At 40.9% G+C, this 18749-nt stretch overlaps 1 long non-coding RNA gene across 5 annotated transcripts in view; it reads right to left on the bottom strand.

The window, feature by feature from the left end:
• The window catches only part of LOC102167654 (uncharacterized), a 238403-nt gene that overhangs the window by 21815 nt on the left and 197839 nt on the right, over positions 1–18749 (bottom strand). For 2 of the 5 annotated variants that reach the window (XR_014815858.1, XR_014815856.1), the window contains one exon: positions 8509–8628. The exons of 2 other annotated variants lie outside the window; for them this stretch is intronic. This is a non-coding gene — a long non-coding RNA (uncharacterized LOC102167654). Of the gene's footprint in view, positions 1–8364; positions 8629–18749 lie in introns of all 5 variants that reach the window. One more of the 5 variants, XR_014815859.1, reaches the window with a different exon arrangement.

Raw genomic sequence — 18749 nt, 5'->3', positions numbered from 1 at the left:
CCTCTATCTTGCCTATCCTTGCCTGACCCTGCATACTTCCAGTATTTAGATTATCTTAAGCTCTATTTATTTTGGTCAAAAAAACTCTTAGGCATTTCAAAGGCATAAGAGAAACACAACTGAGAAAGGGTGTAAATCAAATGGATCCACCTTTCTGACTTGCAGTGTGGTCAGGGTATCTGGACACTGTCAGGGCATTGTAGCCTACATCCCAAAGTGACTTTCTTACATGAAAGGAGTTTAATTTTTTTCCTCTTTGTAACCTTGTGAAATTTCCACATTAAAAAGCAATCACGTCTTTCAAACTAGAAATGATTGTGTTTGGCACCACAGCCTATGTGTAATGAATTGAGCTTGTTTTTACTAAAACGAAATCAGCTTTCAAAATAAATCATCTGTAACAACATTCTACTCTCCAAATGATATAATCCTATTAACAGAGTTTCATTTTTTCCTTTACTTTTCCATTATCACTGGGTTGACAAGATTGGCCAGGTTTCAATGTAGAGAAATGGACAGAAAGTTTTGGAAGACCTGGCCATCGCAAGAACTCCCCAGCATCCACCTTGACAGATCTTAATAAGACCTTAAACATAATCATCACCTCCACCTAATTTGCTTCATGGGTAACACGGTTATCCAGTCATTCAGCAATTCAAGTCACTCAACAAATAGTCCAGTTGGGACAACCAAAGGACAGTGGGTTGCCATGGTTATTCCGGTGAATAAGACCTTTATCAAAATTACATGAGTGCCAATGTGCCGAATGAAAATGTATCCCAAGTGGCTTCTGAGAGAATCTTTGCCAGAAGTGTAAATTATGCGGCAATATCTAAAAGAGCACGTTATAATTTCAAATTTCTCAGGAAAGCATGTTTTTCTTTGGGGGTAAAAAAGAAGAAAAAGAAACATCTTATAATAACCAACTAGATTTGTTTTCTTCTGCCAGCATGAAGAAAGAGCTCCTAGAAACTGTTTAGGGAGTTCCCAGCCAAAATGTACTGTTCAGCTTGGTCTCTGCCTCTTCCAAACAGCGTGAGACACTATTTGCATTTAGGTTTATCACTCAGAGAACTGACAGTCTGTGAGCACAATGTTCTTATTAAAATAGCCCATCTGAAACAGTTGGAAGCTGCGGTCAATTTAGAATTTTCCATAGTAAGTGACAGGTCAAAAACATTATTAACCTAAACAGAGGCTCACGTGAAACTCCTTGGTTTTCAGTTTTTCTTGCTCTACTGGAGAAATCTGACTCTGACTCTAGACTCAATCCTGGGTTTGGATTCTGTCTCTGCTGCTTATTAGCTTAATAAACTTGGCCAAGGTATTTAACTTTGTTACGCATCAGTTTCTCCATTTATTGAAAGGATATAATAATATTACCTGGCTTCAAAGGTTATTGTGAGGAGTTCCTGTTGTGGCTCAAAGGTAACAAATCCCACTAGTATCCATGAAAATGCAGGTTAGATCCCTGGCCCATTTGGTGGGTTAAGGATCTGGCATTGCTGTGGCTATGGCACAGGCTGGCAGCTGCAGCTCTGATTCGACCCCTAGCCATATTCGACCCCTACCCACTTCCATATGCTGCAGGTGTGGCCATAAAAAGCGGGGAAAAAAATTATTGTGGGGATCAACAAGAGCTGGAAATTAGTGGTTATGCCTCTCCCCCCCTTAGCATGAATATGAGACCATTTTGTGTAAAATTAATTCATTGAGTGAATAACAAACAGTAGAAATAAATGATTTTGTAATTTCAAGTCTGAAAGCATTTTTCTAAACTTTTTTTTTTATAATAAAAGGGTAATTAGATGCAAATGAAGGGTTCTAGATGTTCACTATTTGCCTCCCACGAATCCCCTAGAGATATAGTGGTTTCCTTACACTTTGGATTAAACAGTATTTAAGAGTTGATCGATTTCTTAGACTACAAGAAAAGCAGTAGTTTTTTAATGGGAAGTTACTTTTGGGTCTGAACTAGTTTTAGATAAATTGGCAAGGATTATAGAGCTTGAATGAATGATAATTGGCTTTTGCAAAGTTTCCTGCTGTTTAAAATTTTATGATTATTATTTCAAACCAGTAAAAACAGAAGTTACATTAAAGAAAGAAGGATATTTCTTTTTTAGCCAAAAATTTAACAGTTATGCTGAAATGGATGACTTCTTCCCCCTTTATGTAAGGCATCCAGCCCTACGGAAAGTTCAATTTAAAAAATTAAGTACTATCTTCCCATGACAGAAATTTATGTATATAGTTTTATCAGAATATCAGATATTTATACTTAAAGGGATGGGCCTTCTGTGATCATTTGTGAAATTATTCTTATTTTCATTCTTTCTCAACAACTGAATTTTTTTTTTTTTTTCTTTAACGGCCGCATCTGCAGCATATGGAAGTTCCCAGGCTAGGGGTTGAATCGGAACTGCAGCTGATGGCCTACACCCACAGACACAGCAATGCTGGATCTGAGCCTCATCTGCGACTGACAATGCAGCTTGTGGCAATGCCGGATCCTTAACCCACTGAGCAAGGCCAAGGATCAAACCCCAATCCTCATAGACACTAGTTGAGTTATTAACCCTCTGAGCCATGACGGGAACTTAGGGGTCATATTAATGGCATATTTCTTCATGACTGATTGAGCTAGGCATGAAGTTAATTCAAAGTAGTTGGTAAGATATCTGATAATATCAAATTGGTTATTTACTGTTTATTTAACAATACTGTTTATTGTAAACATAATCATTAATGTTTACTGGGCATATTTTACGTACTGTAAAATTCTCCCATTGTAAGTGTATACGTTTTATTTATTTATATTTTTTGTCTTTTTTTTTTGCCTTTTCTAGGGCTGCTCCCGCAGCATATGGAGGTTCCCAGTCTAGGGGTCTAATTGGAGCTGTAGCTGCCAGCCTACATCACAGCCACAGCAACATGGGATCTGAGCTGCGTCTGTGACCTACACCACAGCTCATGGCAACGCCAGATCCTTAACCCACTGAGCAAGGCCAGGGACCAAACCCGCAACCTCATGGTTCCTAGCTGGATTTGTTAACCACTGAGCCACGATGGGAACTCCCTGTAAGGGTATATGTTTTAAAAGCAGGGTTACAGATTTGTGCAAACATCATCACGATCTAATTTTATAATGGATTGACAATTATTGATCCTAAGTTTTAGATCATTTAGACAGAGCCTTAAAGATATGAAGCCAAAATGGAAGGGTCCCCAAATAAGTTCACCATTCCCAGGTTGCATTACTAACCTTTACCATATTGGAGCTCCACTGTTATCTCTGTCAGCATCTTCACAGGGCAAGGGGTATTTTGGAGATAGCCTACAAAATTCACAGTTGAACACTGCTGCTCCCAGACGATAATCATTTTGCTCCTAAGCAACCAGCTGCCGAATGAGGCACACTGCAGCCACTGAAACTGGCTTCCTTCACTCTGATGACAGTAGCATTCAACTAGGGACAGACTGTCTGACCCTCTTCTTCAAAATAACTGATTGAAAAGTAAAAATGCAGTCAATCAATTTACTGTCTTGATACATGGTAGATTCTCCCTCTTCCCCCATCCCCGCTCCATAAGGCCAAACTCATTTGAATGGATTTTCTCACAAAATTGGCAGCCCTTTGGTGGCTAGTAGAGAGATCCTCAGAGAAAAACAGTGTGTAGCACTTACTGGCCTCATGGAATCTGGTGACTTAAACCTTATCCTACAGTAGTCCTGGATGAAGCATAGCTCCAGGCAGGCCAAGTATTCTCATAACACCATGGCTGACAGATTTCTCTAAACAAAGCAAAAAAAAAAAAAAAACTGTCAGCAGAGACGCTCACCTCTCTGGGTCTCTTTTCAGAGGGGTGTGCTGGAAAGGAAGATGTGTTTGTAATCTGCTGAAAAGAGGGACAAACAGTCCAGTAAACATTAAATCATTTGTTCCCCTTCGGAATATTAAATTCTGACTCCTACAGACAAAAGACAGAACCTGTACTCAGAGTTTATGAAGTTAATTTAGCTCTGAGCTGGAATAAGCAAGGACATTACCCCACTGACCTTGGATAGACAACTGGACTTATATCATGGTTTGGAATCTTGCCCTTAAAATCCACAATTGCTTGTGTATTACATGATCTCGTGCCTGCTAACAATTACTCCCATGTGGTAGAATGACATTTTCCCCCTGCTTATAATAATATGCCAATTTCCCTGGGGCACAGGTGTCATCCAAAGAAGGCCCTATCTTCTACAGGAATTTTTTTTTTCAGAAGTTGGCCAAGCCAGATGGCTACCACTTACTTCAGTACCTCTATTTTTACCCACTAACATTTGTAGCCCAAGCATGAATATGTAAAAGAAAAATAGGAAGGGACATTAGGCTTTTAACACTGCAGTGGAGTGGTGAATCAAAGGCCAGCAATCATGAAAATAAGAGTTTTCACTTATGAGAATGACATGAATTCCTGCCAATTCAAGATGGCAGCCTCTTCTTGTGAGCATCTAAAATGTCAAGATTATAAGAAAGGACCATAGTATTATGCTGGCTGGCAAAGTTGAAATAGACAATGGGGAGTTGAGATGAACTCAACAACCTTACAGCCTCAGATTAAATTTGCAGCATAGATGGCAAAACGTAGAACATTTCCCCTTAGCTACTATCCCATAATATTCTATGATGCAACAATGGAGTTTGGGATGCATTCAGACATGTACTCAGCTGTATTAGATGTATTGTTGCATCTTACGGTCACATTTATATGACTCTTCTCTATTAGGCTGTGGCTCTGTGAGGACATAGATTGTATCTTAGGCATCTTTGACCCCCAGCTTCAAGCTTAGGGGCACAGAAAGTCTTTTGTGAATGAATGAATCATAGTAGCGTAAAGAAACTGGAGGCATGAAGGGATCCATCTTTAATGACTTGGTGCTAAACTTCGCCAAAGTTCTAGGATTATGTATTTTCCTAGATTCTGATAATCACGTGACAAACAATTCATCTTCCAATTTTGGCTAACTTCAGCCTAACTTTAAGCTACCATGTGTTTGTCTGCTTTAATGAAACCTGGATCAAACATAATGTCAGTTTACCTTTAACAGATATTACCAGAAAATCAAATTAATACAAATATGTTCAAAATATACTTTGAGTCTTTAAAATCAACACAAAAGGTTAGAGACACCATTAGTGGTACCTCCATTTCCAAGTAACACCCATAGAAAAATTGTTAGGTTGCCATCACCTTTGACAGAAAGATTACGGAGATTTACACAGGTCTAGCAAACACCAACCCTAGAAGTTCACATTTCTATGAGAGAGATTGTTATTGCATAGTTAGTTGCTGACTCTAGTTATTAAGGCATCTCAAGAGAAGTAAAGCTAATTTTACCTGCTTAATATACAAGATAATGCTGCTCACACTCACTTGTATACATACATACTGGTTGGGATGCTTGGATTCTAGCTAATTTTAAGTTTTATATAACTTGACTTCTCCTGAATTTGTACTTAATAGGTACCTTAAAACCTGGTTGTGTTTATCCTGTACTTAAGTTGCTATACTTTTTACCCCAAGGAGCCCAGAGAAGTAGGTCAAGTACCATTTTATTTATTCATTCTCACTACATTTCAATAGAGAGGCAATTATCTGATGCTAGTTATGGCTTTTAGGAATTGAAAGCAAAGATCAGAACAGAAAAGGAAAACAGAACAGAAAAAATGGTGAAATTCCTGTGTGCTCTCTCTCTCTCTAGCAATAGTCACATGCTAAATATTTATAACTTGTGCTAGTTAGGATAATGCTAGCTGTTGTAACAAGCAGATTCTAAAATGTGTAAGTGCTTGCACACAATAGAAGTTTGTCTCTTGCCCATAAAATGTCCTGAGTTGTTTAAGGCAAACAAGGAGTTGGGAAGAGGGGAGTTCCTCATCATTCAGGGACCAAAGGATTTGGAGTTTCTGCAGTTTTCAGTATTTAGTTTCCAAGGTCATCATAGAAGGGTTTTTCTTGCCTGGTGGCTGGAGGAGAATAGCATCATGCGGCAAGTGGGCTCTGGAAGTGGAACACATCACTTCTACTCAACCCTTTTAGCCATAACTCAGGCGCATGGCTTTTCCAAGATGGCAGAGGGTGGGTGGGGGTTGGGAAAATTATCCTCCTGGCTACACAACTACATTGCCACAACTCAGGACCACAGAGGGGAAACACAGACTGTGGGGAATAGTTAGCTGTCATTGCCACATAGTCTAAATCATAGGTAGGCTTTTCTGACCTTTAGAGGCTTTCACCAGTCTGCCCTCCCCCACTGGGGTCACCAAGGTGATGATGTGCTGTCAGGACAACCTGGACTCAGAAGGACAACAGCAGCCATGCTAAGGGTCACAGTTTACATGTGTTTGCTACTTGATCAGTATCTGTTAGGCCTGGGGCTACCCTGGTCTTTAGCTGGTGCTAATTTAATGCCTAGGTCTATGTAACTGGGGTTCAAGCTCATTTTAATGACTTTCTGCAGTATTTGTTAAGGCATCCCCATCAACTGCAGATGGCTTGCATCTGTCTATTGTGCTGGTGGACCCAAAAGTGTTTGTTGTGCATCTTTTAAAACTCTTTTATCAATAGCTGTATCTTATGCAGAGTGTAATCATCTCCTACTTCTTGCTGTTTATTGTTGGCAAGTCTCTTGGGAGCTGGAAAATAACTGTTATTCATTGTGAAAAATGATTTTTTCTACTTCTAGTTCTGTTTTTCCAAACCCTCATATTACATCTCCTGAGGACTTTGAAGGTACCTTGAATGTGCCTACAGGGTCTATTTTGATCATACCTATGAGCCAAAAAGAAGTGCTTTGCCAGGATATGCTGAATGGCTGCATAAATAAATTGTGGGAGAAAAACAAACCTGATTCAGATGTCAGTAACTATGGCTAACATTGATTAAACATGTAGTACTTGCCAGGCAAAATGCTGAGCTCTTTATAAACATCAATCCATTCAATTCTCATAATCACTTTTTTTTCTTTTTGCTCTTTTAGGGCCGAATCCACGGCATATGTAGGTTCCCAGGCTAGGGGTCTAATTGGAGCTGTGCTGGCCTACACCACAGCTGCAGCCAGAGCAACTTGGGATCCAAGCCACACCTGCTGCCTACATAACAGCTCACGGCAATGCTGGATCCCTGACCCACTGAGCTAGGCCAGAGACTGAACCTGCATCCTCATGGATATTAGTTGGATTTGCTTCCTCTGGGCCACAATGGGAACTTCCTCATAATCACTTTTGGAGGTTGATGCATTATTTGCATTTTATACATGATGAAACTGGACGTGTCTGGGCTACACTAACAGCAAGTAGTAATGCAATCAATGAAGCCAATATTTGTGTAACTCCAAGTCTGGGTTTATCACCATTCTGATGTCCTATCAAGGGATTACATTCTCAAAGTTCCTATTTTACATGGGTTCTCTCATGTAAAAACTATATATGTCATTAGCATTCTTGGAAAATAAATAGTATGCCAAATAAAAACAGATATTTCAGGACACTTTTCTTGATTGTCTTGTTCCTCCCATTAAGTTATGTGCACCAAGGAACAGGCTTCTTAGAATCAACAGCACATTTCTCAACAGATGAGTCAAGATTTGCAACTATAACTGTAGTACTTGACAATATTGCTTAATAAAAAGATGTAAATCCACTTACTACTTTATACTCAGTAACAGATTACACCTTTCCTAAAGACAAAACAGTGTGAGAAAAATGATAATGTTACTGTTCCCCAGTGGGTATTGATTAAATGTGAACATTATGAGCCATTATGTTGCTTAATTTAGATTGGGATTATTAACTCAAGTTAAATTCCATTTAGCACAACTGACAAAAGTCCAGTACTATCAATGGAAGGAATAAATGACACATATGACCCATAATAAATTTTAAGCCTTGACATATCTCTTTTTTTTTGGTCTTTTTAGGGTTATACCGGGGGAATATGGAAGTTCCCAGACTAGGTGTTGAATCAGAACTACAGTTACCAGCCTACACCACAGCCACAGCAATGTCAGATCCAAGCCGCATCTGGGACCTACACCGCAGCTCACGGCAATGCCAGATCCCCAACCCACTGAGCAAGGACAGGGATAGAATGTGAGTCCTCATGGATACTAGTTGGGTTTATTACCGTTGAGCCACAATGGGAACTCCCAAGCCTTGACATGCTTAAAGATGTTTATGTTCATTTACTTATTCTAATACTATCTGGAATCAGAGAGGTCTGACACCATGTATGGCTTTGGGCAAGTTACATAACCCTTCTATGCCTCAGTTTCCTCATGTTTAAAATAGGGTTAAGAGTAGTACTAACTTACAGGGTTTATTATGAAGATTAAAAGAGATGCATATGAAATACTTGGTAATCACTAGGCAATAGTGACTGTGCTTGTCTTAGTCTGCTTGGGCTTGCCATAACAGAATACCACTGACTGGGAGATTTAACAAATTTGTTTTCTCACAGTCCTGGAAGGTTAGAAGTCCAAAATCAAGGTCAGGATTAGTTTCTGGTGAAGCCTCTCTCCTTGGCTTGCAGATGCCTGCCTTCTTGCTGAGTTCTCAATGGCCTTTCCTCTGTGCACCTGTGGAGAGAAGTGAGTTCTTTGATCTCTCTGCTTATCGGAATACTAGTTCTTATAAGGATACCAGATTTACTGGATTAAGACCCCACCCCATGGCCTTATTTAACCTTAAGAGCCTCCTGATAGGCCCTGTCTCCAAATGTGGTCACACTGGCAGTTAGGGTTTCAACATATGGATTTCAAGGGAATATAATTCAGTCCATAGCAGTGCTCAAAAATTAGTACAATTGTGGAGTTCCCACTGTGGCTCAGGGTAAACAAATCCGACTAGTACCCATGTGGATGTGAGTTCGATCCCTGGCCTTGCTCAGTGGGTTGGGGACCCGGCATTGCCATGAGCTGTGGTGTAGGCTGCAGATGTGGCTCGGACCCCACGTTGCTGTGGCTGTGGTGAGGCCGGCAGCTGTAGCTCCAATTTGATCCCTAGCCTGGGAACCTCCCATATGCTTTGGATGTGGCCCTAAAAAGCAAAAAAAAAAAAAGTACAATTGTTATTTTCTTCATTACTTCATTTTTATTATATATCCACTTAGTACAAAGCTTTATTTCATATGGCTATGAGATCTTGTTCATGTTTTCAAAGTTAAGCCCAACTTAGATTCCTTGAGGGAATCTCCAGAGCAAAAGCAGTTTAGGAATTAATCAGTTACTTGTAGACTGAGATATTAATTTGATCTCTGAGACATGTGGCAGTGGTGGTATGTGTACACATGTATGCATGTGATGCTTCCAGAGAGCATACTACAAATAAAGTCTTGAAAGTATTAGTGTGATAGAATTGAGATTTAGGGATATCTTGCATGATTAAGGCTCTGATGAAAAATGAATGCTTCCTCCCTTTCCATTTGCAATCTTTTTCCCTCTAGTTAAAATTGAGCCAGGTCTGTGATTTCCCATTTTGGCTGAATTGAAAATTTAGAGTTGATGCTTAACTAAACGGATTTTTTTTTTTCATTTTGTACACTGGTATTTCTTCCTGCTTCATCCCATTCAAACTATCTAACAGGTGGTGGGAGTCCTTATCTTAAAGACCAAACATATATTCTAGAGTTCAATGCCTGAATTATTCATTTGGATTCTGGCATTTGGGGGTCATTTTGCTGACTGCCAAAGATTGACAACACAGAGCAAGTGTTAGCAAGACGAAAAGCACTGGCTTCTTAGTCAAAGCAATTTTGAAAGCAAACCCTAATCTTAAAAAAGAGCTCTTCCCAAGGTTTAAAAGTAACAGGCTACCTAGGCGGACATCTGCTTTGCTGGGCAGAGCTACCTGCATTTCCATGCAGAATAATTCTGAGTTTTTTCCCCCCCTTCTTTCGGCAGGACATTTGTCATTGTAATAAAGATCTGGTATTTACCAGACCCTTTAAATAAATAATCTGAAAGCAACAGGAGGAAATCTTCAATAATTTATAATCAGCTCTTAATTTAGAGCTGTTTAGACTTTTCATAGTAAGCCTCAAATGAGCAAGGTTTACATGAAGCTCAAGATTACCACAAGCAAATCTGCTCTCCTCAAGGTGACAATTTGCTCTCCCGACACTCTGAAACTAGAGCCTGGGGTTTCACATCATGTTCTTAGAGCAGTATCTGCACATTAGGTCTGCAGCTCTCTAGAGGGCTTATGGGGGAAGGACTGTTCTGGGGGAAAAGACTGTTCTCCCCAGAAGTAACATTTCTCTTACACAGCTTCAAGACAAGTGAATTTAGATCTATGCTGGGGGGGTTGGGAAAAAAGAAGAGTATGAAATCAGATCCTTAATCCCTATAGCATATAAATGGAGTCAAATGACACGACTGTTGTGCCATCAAGACCCTATATTGAAGTGTAACATGATGTGGATGCAGAACGAAGTTCAAGAGCTTTATTTCCCAGAATAGTGAAATGGACTATGGACTAGTCTATTCACTATGGACTGAAATGGGAAAGGTAAGACTTCATCTAAGACTTTCATTCCTTCAACAAATATTTATTGAATTTTTTCTACATGCCAGTCACTGAGCTGAGACTGGAGGATTGTGATAAAATAGAAATGGTCCCTCATAAAAAATTGATGTTCAAAAAGGGAGAGGGGCATAAAACATCAAAAAAAAAAAAAAAAGAACTGCAGATTAGAAAAGTGGCAATGAGGGAAATAAACAAGATCTTGTGAACAGAATAAAAGGAGAGGTAATCTTTAAACAGTACAGTCAGTGAGGTCTCTCTTAGGAGATGATATTTTAGCTCCTGTGGATGATAGGAAAGATCATCTAGGGGAAGAGCAATGCTGGATAGGAAACCACCCACATGGTGAAGGGCAAGGGGATGGAGCTGGGGATGATTGTCCCTGACTGAAAGTTGTAGGAGAGGACTCAGAATTACTGATGCTGGGTGTAGGAGAGAGGGGATGATTTTTTTGGGGGGAGGGGGATTGTGACAGTGGCAAGTAGAAGTTCCCAGGCCAGGGACTGAACCGCCACCACAGCAGTGATAATGCCAGATCTTTAATCTACTAGGCCACCAGAGAACTCCTAAAAGTTGAGTGATTTTTAAGGAAGAAAATTGACTAGCTTAGAATTGTATTTCATCCTCCCACTTTGGTCTTTTAGTGATATACCTTCCCTGCATCGGTATGCTGAGTAACATGCTCAGAGCTCCTTGCAGCCCAGCAAATACAGTGAAACCAAAAGCCGAACATGTCCATCAACAGATCATTCACAGATCTGGAAGTTCAGGTCTGTACTCTTCTTTGTTCCTTGTAAAGAACTCTCATTTTTCCCATCTCTAAGAGAAGAGGGGATGGTTTACTGTTAAAAATATTTGCTTATCATTAAAATGTGAACTGTGCCTTCCTAAAGATAGTTACTGGTGAGCGAGTATGTGTGTGCACATACACGTGTGTGTGTGTGTGTGTGTGTGTGTGTGTGTGTGTGTGTAACGGCCTTGCATCTCTGAAGTCTAACTTGGGGTGGCCCCCAGCTTCCTTCCTTTGCCTCCTGCCATTCACTCATGTGTCAGTTGAGATCTGCCAGAGCCCTTCTCTAATGGTTCCCAGGGCTGTGCTTAAGGCCATGGAGCCAGGGCAGCCTTTTTCCATGGGGGCTCATTGCTAGAAGCCCCTTCTCTTACATTCTGTGAAGGTATGACTTGATTTTAGTGTTTCTGGTTCCCATTCCTTAGAAACCATTGTGAAGGGCTTTCATCATTGTACTCAGTACTGGCCCACCCAACTTGGCATTGCATTCTGTCCTGAATCAAGTGTATGTGTGGTGGTGTATTGTTTCAAATAGGTCATTAAGCAAAAGACTGTAGTTCCCTTCGTAGTGCTATCTTGGGCAGAATATCACCTGGGTCTGTGTTTATTTGTAAACAGCCTCAGGCCCTGAAGTAAAAGGAATCTTTGTACCCATTAGATGTGCAGGATTAGACCCACATATCCTCCTAATTTACCCTGGAAAGAGATCTTGGTACATTTTTCTGTACAGACCACAATCTCTGCTCTTGAACAAATTGCTTCTCAGACTGCCTTCCCTCAAATCAATGTGTGCCTCTGAAAAGAATCCATTTCTGTTTTCCTAATGAAAGAGCAGCAAAAAGAAAAAAAAAGGCGCCAAATCTTTATAAAAGGTAATTCCTTCATGATAAAATTTTTAAATAATAATCTCTAAAGATGGGAAGAGGTGAATTAGCTAGTTCCTAATTCATACAAGGTGGGGTGGGGGAGACATGCTCAAGTTATTAGGATACTAGATAGAAATATAAACCTCATAAATATTCAAAGAGAGAAATATAAACACCAAATTCTAATTGTGGAGAACCTAAAATTATAACTAAACTGTACAAAGTCAATGTTTTCAGAAAGAGGACCTTTCTTGCCTGTCATTAGAAACAAGAAAAAAAATTTAATGAAAATAAAGTTGCTTATAAGACTGTATTGTTAAGGATGCAGTAAATCTGCAAATAGCTGCTTCTCTCAGTGCTTTTTTTTTGTTTTTTTTTTAGGGCCACAGCCATGGCACATGGAAGTTCCCAGGCTAAGGGGTCAAATCCAAATTGCAGCTGCTGGCCTACACCACAGTCACAGGAACACGGGATCCAAGCTGCATCTGTGACCTACACCACAGCTCACCACAAGGCCAGATGCTTAACCCACGGAACAGGGCCAGGGATCGAACCCATGTCCTCAGGGATACTAGTCCCACTGAGCCACAACAGGAACTCCTTCCAGTGCATTTTTAAATTCCAAATTTGATGCTCACAATATTAATTTTGATTCTATGCATGTCCATCCTATGAGGAACTTCACATATTTGGGGGGTATCAGCCCATTGCGGAAGTGAAGAATAGAGAGGGCATTCTATTTAATTTTTCAGGTGAGATTCAGTGGAGTATTCATAACTCAGCTCAGGAATCCTCTGGATTAGGAACAGAATTAGAGCTACGCATGTCCAGTCCAGGGCATTAGTCACTGGTCAAAGAAGTGAGAGTAAATCAGTGCAGTAAGCTCCATGAGGAAGGTGGATGAGAAAGGTGACCAGCCTGTGACCGTGCTGCCTTACTCAGATCTGTATTGTCAATTATAGCTTCCTGCTGGGCACCTGAGGCTGCAGGCAGCGGCATCTAATTGCACCCAGTATTAATGGAGTGTACATGCTCTGCTCATCACAGGGAGATTACCGGATTATCTGGGATAAAAAAATGGGAAGGTTGTCGGATCAGCTGACACCAGCTCCAATTTAGGCTTTAAAACTATAACAACTTCTCAGCTTTTAAACAAGCCTATCACCAACTTTTCTTTTTCAAGGCTAAAGTTTCTCTTTCAAGGGCTTCTCAGAATTGGAAGGCAATGAACTTACAAGTGTTCCTGAGTCCATAATGGGCAGGTATCCAAGTTTCAGTTTCCTTGTCTAAAAATCAGGGTAATAAAATCTACTTCTTAAGGCTGCTGAAGGTTTAAATCAAACTAAGAAAAAATAGCACTGCATAGAATATAGTGAACCCTCAATAAAAATGAGTAAGTATTACATACCAGCAATCTTTGGTGCTTTTTACATATTATTTCTGTTTTCTGGAAATACAAGTGTTTTCTAAGTTTCTTAGTTTATAAGATTCTAGCTAGAACTTGGTCTCATTTAATTTGTTTAATGCTACAAACAGATAAATGTATTAATCTATCCATTCATCCATCCATCCATGCATGAAGCAAAAATTTACTGAGTCCCTGTCATGTTCATTTGTGCCAGGCAAAGAAGGGAGACACGGTCCCTGCCCCCATAGAATGTAAACTCTTGTAGCAGAGATAGATTAAACAAAACCAAAGATGTATACTAAGTAAAATATCAAGAAATAATAAATAATAGGAGGAAGAAGTGAGAGGATAGAGAATTACTGGTAGAGATGGGAGTTGTCTTTGGTGCCATGGTCAGGAAAAGCTTCTTAGAAGTGACATGTAAGTGAAGGCAGGAATAAATGGAGTCAATGAGACTTTTGATGGTCTGGGTAAACAGCATTCAAGACCAAGGGTACAGGAAGAGCAAAGGTCATTGGGGAGGAAGGAGCCTGAAGTTTTCAAGGAAAAGCAAGAGAACCTCAAGGTCCTCATTCACTTCTGCCACAGAATCCTCCTGGCTAGTCTCCTGCTTCACCTCCTACTATAATCAGCTCTTCAAGCAGCAACTAGAGTGCTTAAAAACAAAACCCCAGAAACAACTTAAGTAGGATCAGGTTATTCTCTAGATCACAACTACACGGTGGTTTCCCATCCCACTCAGAAAAAAAATCCAAACTCCTCATGTGGTGCTCAAGGGTGACCCAAGACCAGCTGCCCCTGCCCTCCTTCTCTAGCACCATGCTCAGCTAACATCCCCCTCTCCAGGAGGCAGGCAGGGAGGTCAGCATGCTAGATACCACTTAGGAGCTGTTGTAGTGAAGGTGAGGGCTGAAGACTTGAACAGCAGTGCTGGGGTGAGGCGAAGCAGTTAGATTCGGGATATATTTGAGAGAAATGCTGATAGGACTTGCTGAAGGATTGGCTGTGGGCCTTGGCTGAATATCTCTCTGGTTTCTCCAAGTTGTCAAGTGTTGTTAGAGGTTGCTCCTAGCTTGGGCCTCCTGTTTCCCTGGAGGTGTTGCTCTTCTGTAGAAAACTAAAAGGCTACACATGGAAAACTTGATTTTTTTTTTAAAATGATCAAAATGTCCTCCATGAAATTCAGGCTCTGCATGACCCCAGAATTGAAGCCAATTCCCCAGAATTGTAGTGAAACCTCAGCAATGTGGGTGGACATTCTACAGGTGAATTACTCAGGGCCCTGAAGAAGGAGTGGAAAGGGAAAGGAGTTGAAAGTCAAATCATGCTTATCAGCATCATTTATATATTGCTGTTCTGATACAATTTTTACTGAAACAGATATTGACAGTGTTGGCTAAAAAAAAGAGTTCTCAATTATCTGTGAGTCTCTATTATTTTTATTATGGTAAGGTTGAAAATATTAAGTGTGTGAGAATCTATTTTGTTAAAAACAGTATCTTAGGCCTGGCAATGTCTTCTGAGACCCCGTGTAGTCTGGCTCCTATTCCCTCTCTCGTTTTGTTCCATTAATATTCCTCTCATTGCCATTTCTAGAACACACCCCTTAAGAATTCTACACTAGCTATTCCTTTTGCCTGAACATCAATTCTCCCAGATGCCAAAATGCTAACTCACTCACCTGGGTCCAGTCTTGTTCAAATGTCACCTTCTCAGTGAGCTGTACTCTGACCATTCTATTTAAATTGTACCCAGCTCCCCAAACCCACTAGGATAAAGTTCCAAGACAGAAAGTATTTTTAACCTATTTTGCTCACTGGATAGATCAAGTACCTCGAACAGTGTCTGGCACATACGCGGTTCTCAATGAACGTTTATTGCATGAATGAATGAATAAATGAATTTTTATTTTTGTTTTAATACAGTGAGGTAGTAAGCAGAGTAAAAGAAATTATAGGATAAAGATCTAAGCTATATATGCCCATCACAAAATCAGACATAACTTCCCATGAGTAGTATTTCTAACATCACAAAAAGCCTCATGAGGAGGAGAAATGACTAGACAGAGCTACTCAGCTGCCTCAGCCTCCTGGTCCTAAATCCTTAGGGGCTAAGAATCACCCTCAAGGCCTGCTCCAATGTACTAAACAAGGAAATAACTCATACAGAGCAGAAATTTCTAAAACAAGGGCATCAAAAAAAGATGGCATCATCATTGTATCTGATCCTTCTACCTTTGGACCAGGGCCAGAGTCCTCAGGAGATGGGATTAGAAAAATACTGAAGGTAATAAAAAGCTAAGTCACAAGGCAGCACTATTTTCTGGCCTCATGGCAGGGTGTGATGGATGTGGGGGGTGGATACTTCCCTATACCCTCAATTCAGTTTGGAAATTATTGGCCTGTCAAGGGACAAGAGCCCCATAGAACAGTCATAGGAAAGTTCCTCCATGAATTTCATGCATGTCTACTGGTGGCTGGGTCTTAATTGTAGGGGGTTTGTGCAAGTACACAATGTTTTTCCCTTGGGACCACTGTGTGGGTCAGGAGGATTTCTAGAAGTGGAGGGACTTAGAAAGAAGGGTTCTCCGGCCACCTAACTAGGGTTATATTATTTCTGTTGCTGGGGTTTCTCTATACCAAGACTGGTGCTCTTGAGGAAATTCTCATTTGTCACGTGCATTGCTGGCGGTCACTGTCAGAATGGGGAGAATATGAAAGAGTCCCAGATCCACTTACAAGAGAGGAATTTTAAGTCAAGGAAGGTCTTCCTAAGCTCTACATCTTGTAGGCCTGGTTTAGTATTAATATGCAGCAGTGGAGGAAATGAGCTCCTGCACTGACTAGTATGACTAGTATTCCTGGCCGCTCTGCAAGAAAAATCTCCATGGACTTGGGAATTTTGGGAAGGAGTCAAGGACCAGATCCAGGATCATGTCAGTCCTAGAAATTTTCCTGATCAGTGTCATAAGCTCTGGATTCAGGGTAGTGAAGATCTTCCTACTGGACTGTGGAAATCACATTTGCAGACTAACATCGGTGGCACCAAAGTAAAGAAAAAAGAACTAAGAAGACCATTTATCTCCTATAGACATACAAACTGACAGCACAAGAAACTGTTGAGTTTCCTTGGAGGCATCATGGTTCCAAAGTTGCACAACTTCATGAAGAATGACATCAGGAAAGAAAGATGTGATATCACAAGAGGATCCTGTTCAAAGTCACAGGAACTAAATTCTTTCCCTTAGGGAGGATTTCGCCATGTGATGGATATAAACTTTGTGAGGTTCCATAATTTCCTATTTGTTTATTGTCCCAGGGCATCCTAAGTTGTTTTGGAATAAGACAAGATAGAAATAGGCACATGAATAAAAATATACACCTCCTTTTTGTTTCCTCTCCTGGCAGGAGCAAGTGTGCCTGGCTTACTGCCAAGTGGCATGAGGGAAGGAAACATAGACTAAGTGGCATTTCCTTTTAAAGTTTGAAACTGTCAAGTCTGACCTGTGCATAGTAGTTCTCAACTTTGGCAGAACTTCTGTATTACTTTGGGGAGAGCTTTGAAAGTTATAATCACTGGGTTCCACCCCAGACTTGCCCAGAGGGTGGGGCATAGGCATCTGTATTTTCACCAGCTCCTCAAGTGACTCTTGGGGAATCCAACGGTCCAATGTCCAGAGATTCCATGGAAGGGGAAGTTGGTTTAAGGGATCTCTCTGAGTTGCTAGAGATGCCTCATGTGTATTTAGAGAGATGGGAAGGAAAGGGATCAAAAGTAGGTACTTATGTCCTGCTACGTATCAAAGGAGGACAAAACTTCACAGCAGTTCCTGCAGAACAGTCACCATTTGAGAAATCCTTTGATTCTGGACCTTATCCAAGAAACAAAAAAGGAAACCAGACTCACTGAATGCCCACATTGCATCTGACCCTGTGCTAGGGCTAGGTGTATGAGTTTATTCACTTATTCTTTCACAACCATGAAGTGCATCCCACATGCCAAGTACTGTGCTAGGTGTCAGGATTACAAAGACAAAGACTATCCTTACCCTTAGGGAGCCCACATATAATCACCACCCAGCAAAACATGTGCTATAATTGAGGGGGGCATGGGGTCCTTTGGGAGACTTTGGAAAGGGCTCTCAACCCATACCAGGTGGGGTGAGGGGGTAAGTCAGGGAAAGTTTCCAAGAAGAGGAGGCACTTAAAAGAAATCTTAGATAATTCTAATATTAACTACTATAAGTAGTCTAGAATAGTTGAGCAGAGAGTTGGGGGAGGGGTAGGAACGGATAGGGGAAGGTAGAGCCAGAGGTGAGACTGGAGAGGTAGGCGTACTAGAGCCAGATAATGAATTGCCTTGACTTTATCCTGAGTGCAATGGAGGATACTGGAGCAGCCAAAGATAGCAACAACAGGATCACATTTGTGGTTGAGAAAGAACAATATGGTGGTAGCACAGAGAATGCATCAGAAAGGGGTGAGACTGGACACCTAGCAGTGGGATGAAGCAATGGGAAAGAGAGTGGAGAAGAAGGGATTCACAGGACTAGAGAGGGAGGGACAAGTCAAGGATGGTGCCCAAGTTTCTTTTTTAGCAGCTGATTGGATCATGGTGCCATTTACCATTCACTATTTGCTTTAACATAGTTCTTTGGTTTGCTTTCTTTTTCTTTTTCTTTTTTCTTTTCTTTTTAGCTATTTCTTGGGCCGCTCCCATGGCATATGGAGGTTCCCAGGCTAGGGGTCGAATTGGAGCTGTAGCCACCGGCCTATGCCAGAGCCACAGCAACTCGGGATCCGAGCCGCGTCTGCAACCTACACCACAGCTCACGGCAACACCGGATCATTAACCCACTGAGCAAGGCAAGGGATCGAACCTGCAACCTCATGGTTCCTAGTCGGATTCGTTCACCACTGCACCACGACGGGAATTCCTGGTTTGCTTTCATATTTACATTGTTATTTTTAATAGATCAAGATAGGAAAGCTCTGAAAAAGCAAACAGAAAAATGAAGGAAAGTTTTAGGTCCCTAGCTTGTAAACTCAGAGCTAGGATCCAACTTCAGGTTGGCCAGAGTTCTGAGATCATACTCCCAATGCCCCAGGCAGA

Source organism: Sus scrofa, chromosome 9, assembly GCF_054392235.1.
Source record: "Sus scrofa isolate SSC_HxYL_T2T_F1_AM1 chromosome 9, Sscrofa_HxYL_maternal_Yorkshire_Landrace_v2.0, whole genome shotgun sequence".
In the NCBI taxonomy this organism is placed as follows: domain Eukaryota; kingdom Metazoa; phylum Chordata; class Mammalia; order Artiodactyla; family Suidae; genus Sus; species Sus scrofa.
This window is presented reverse-complemented; position numbering and strand designations above follow the sequence as displayed.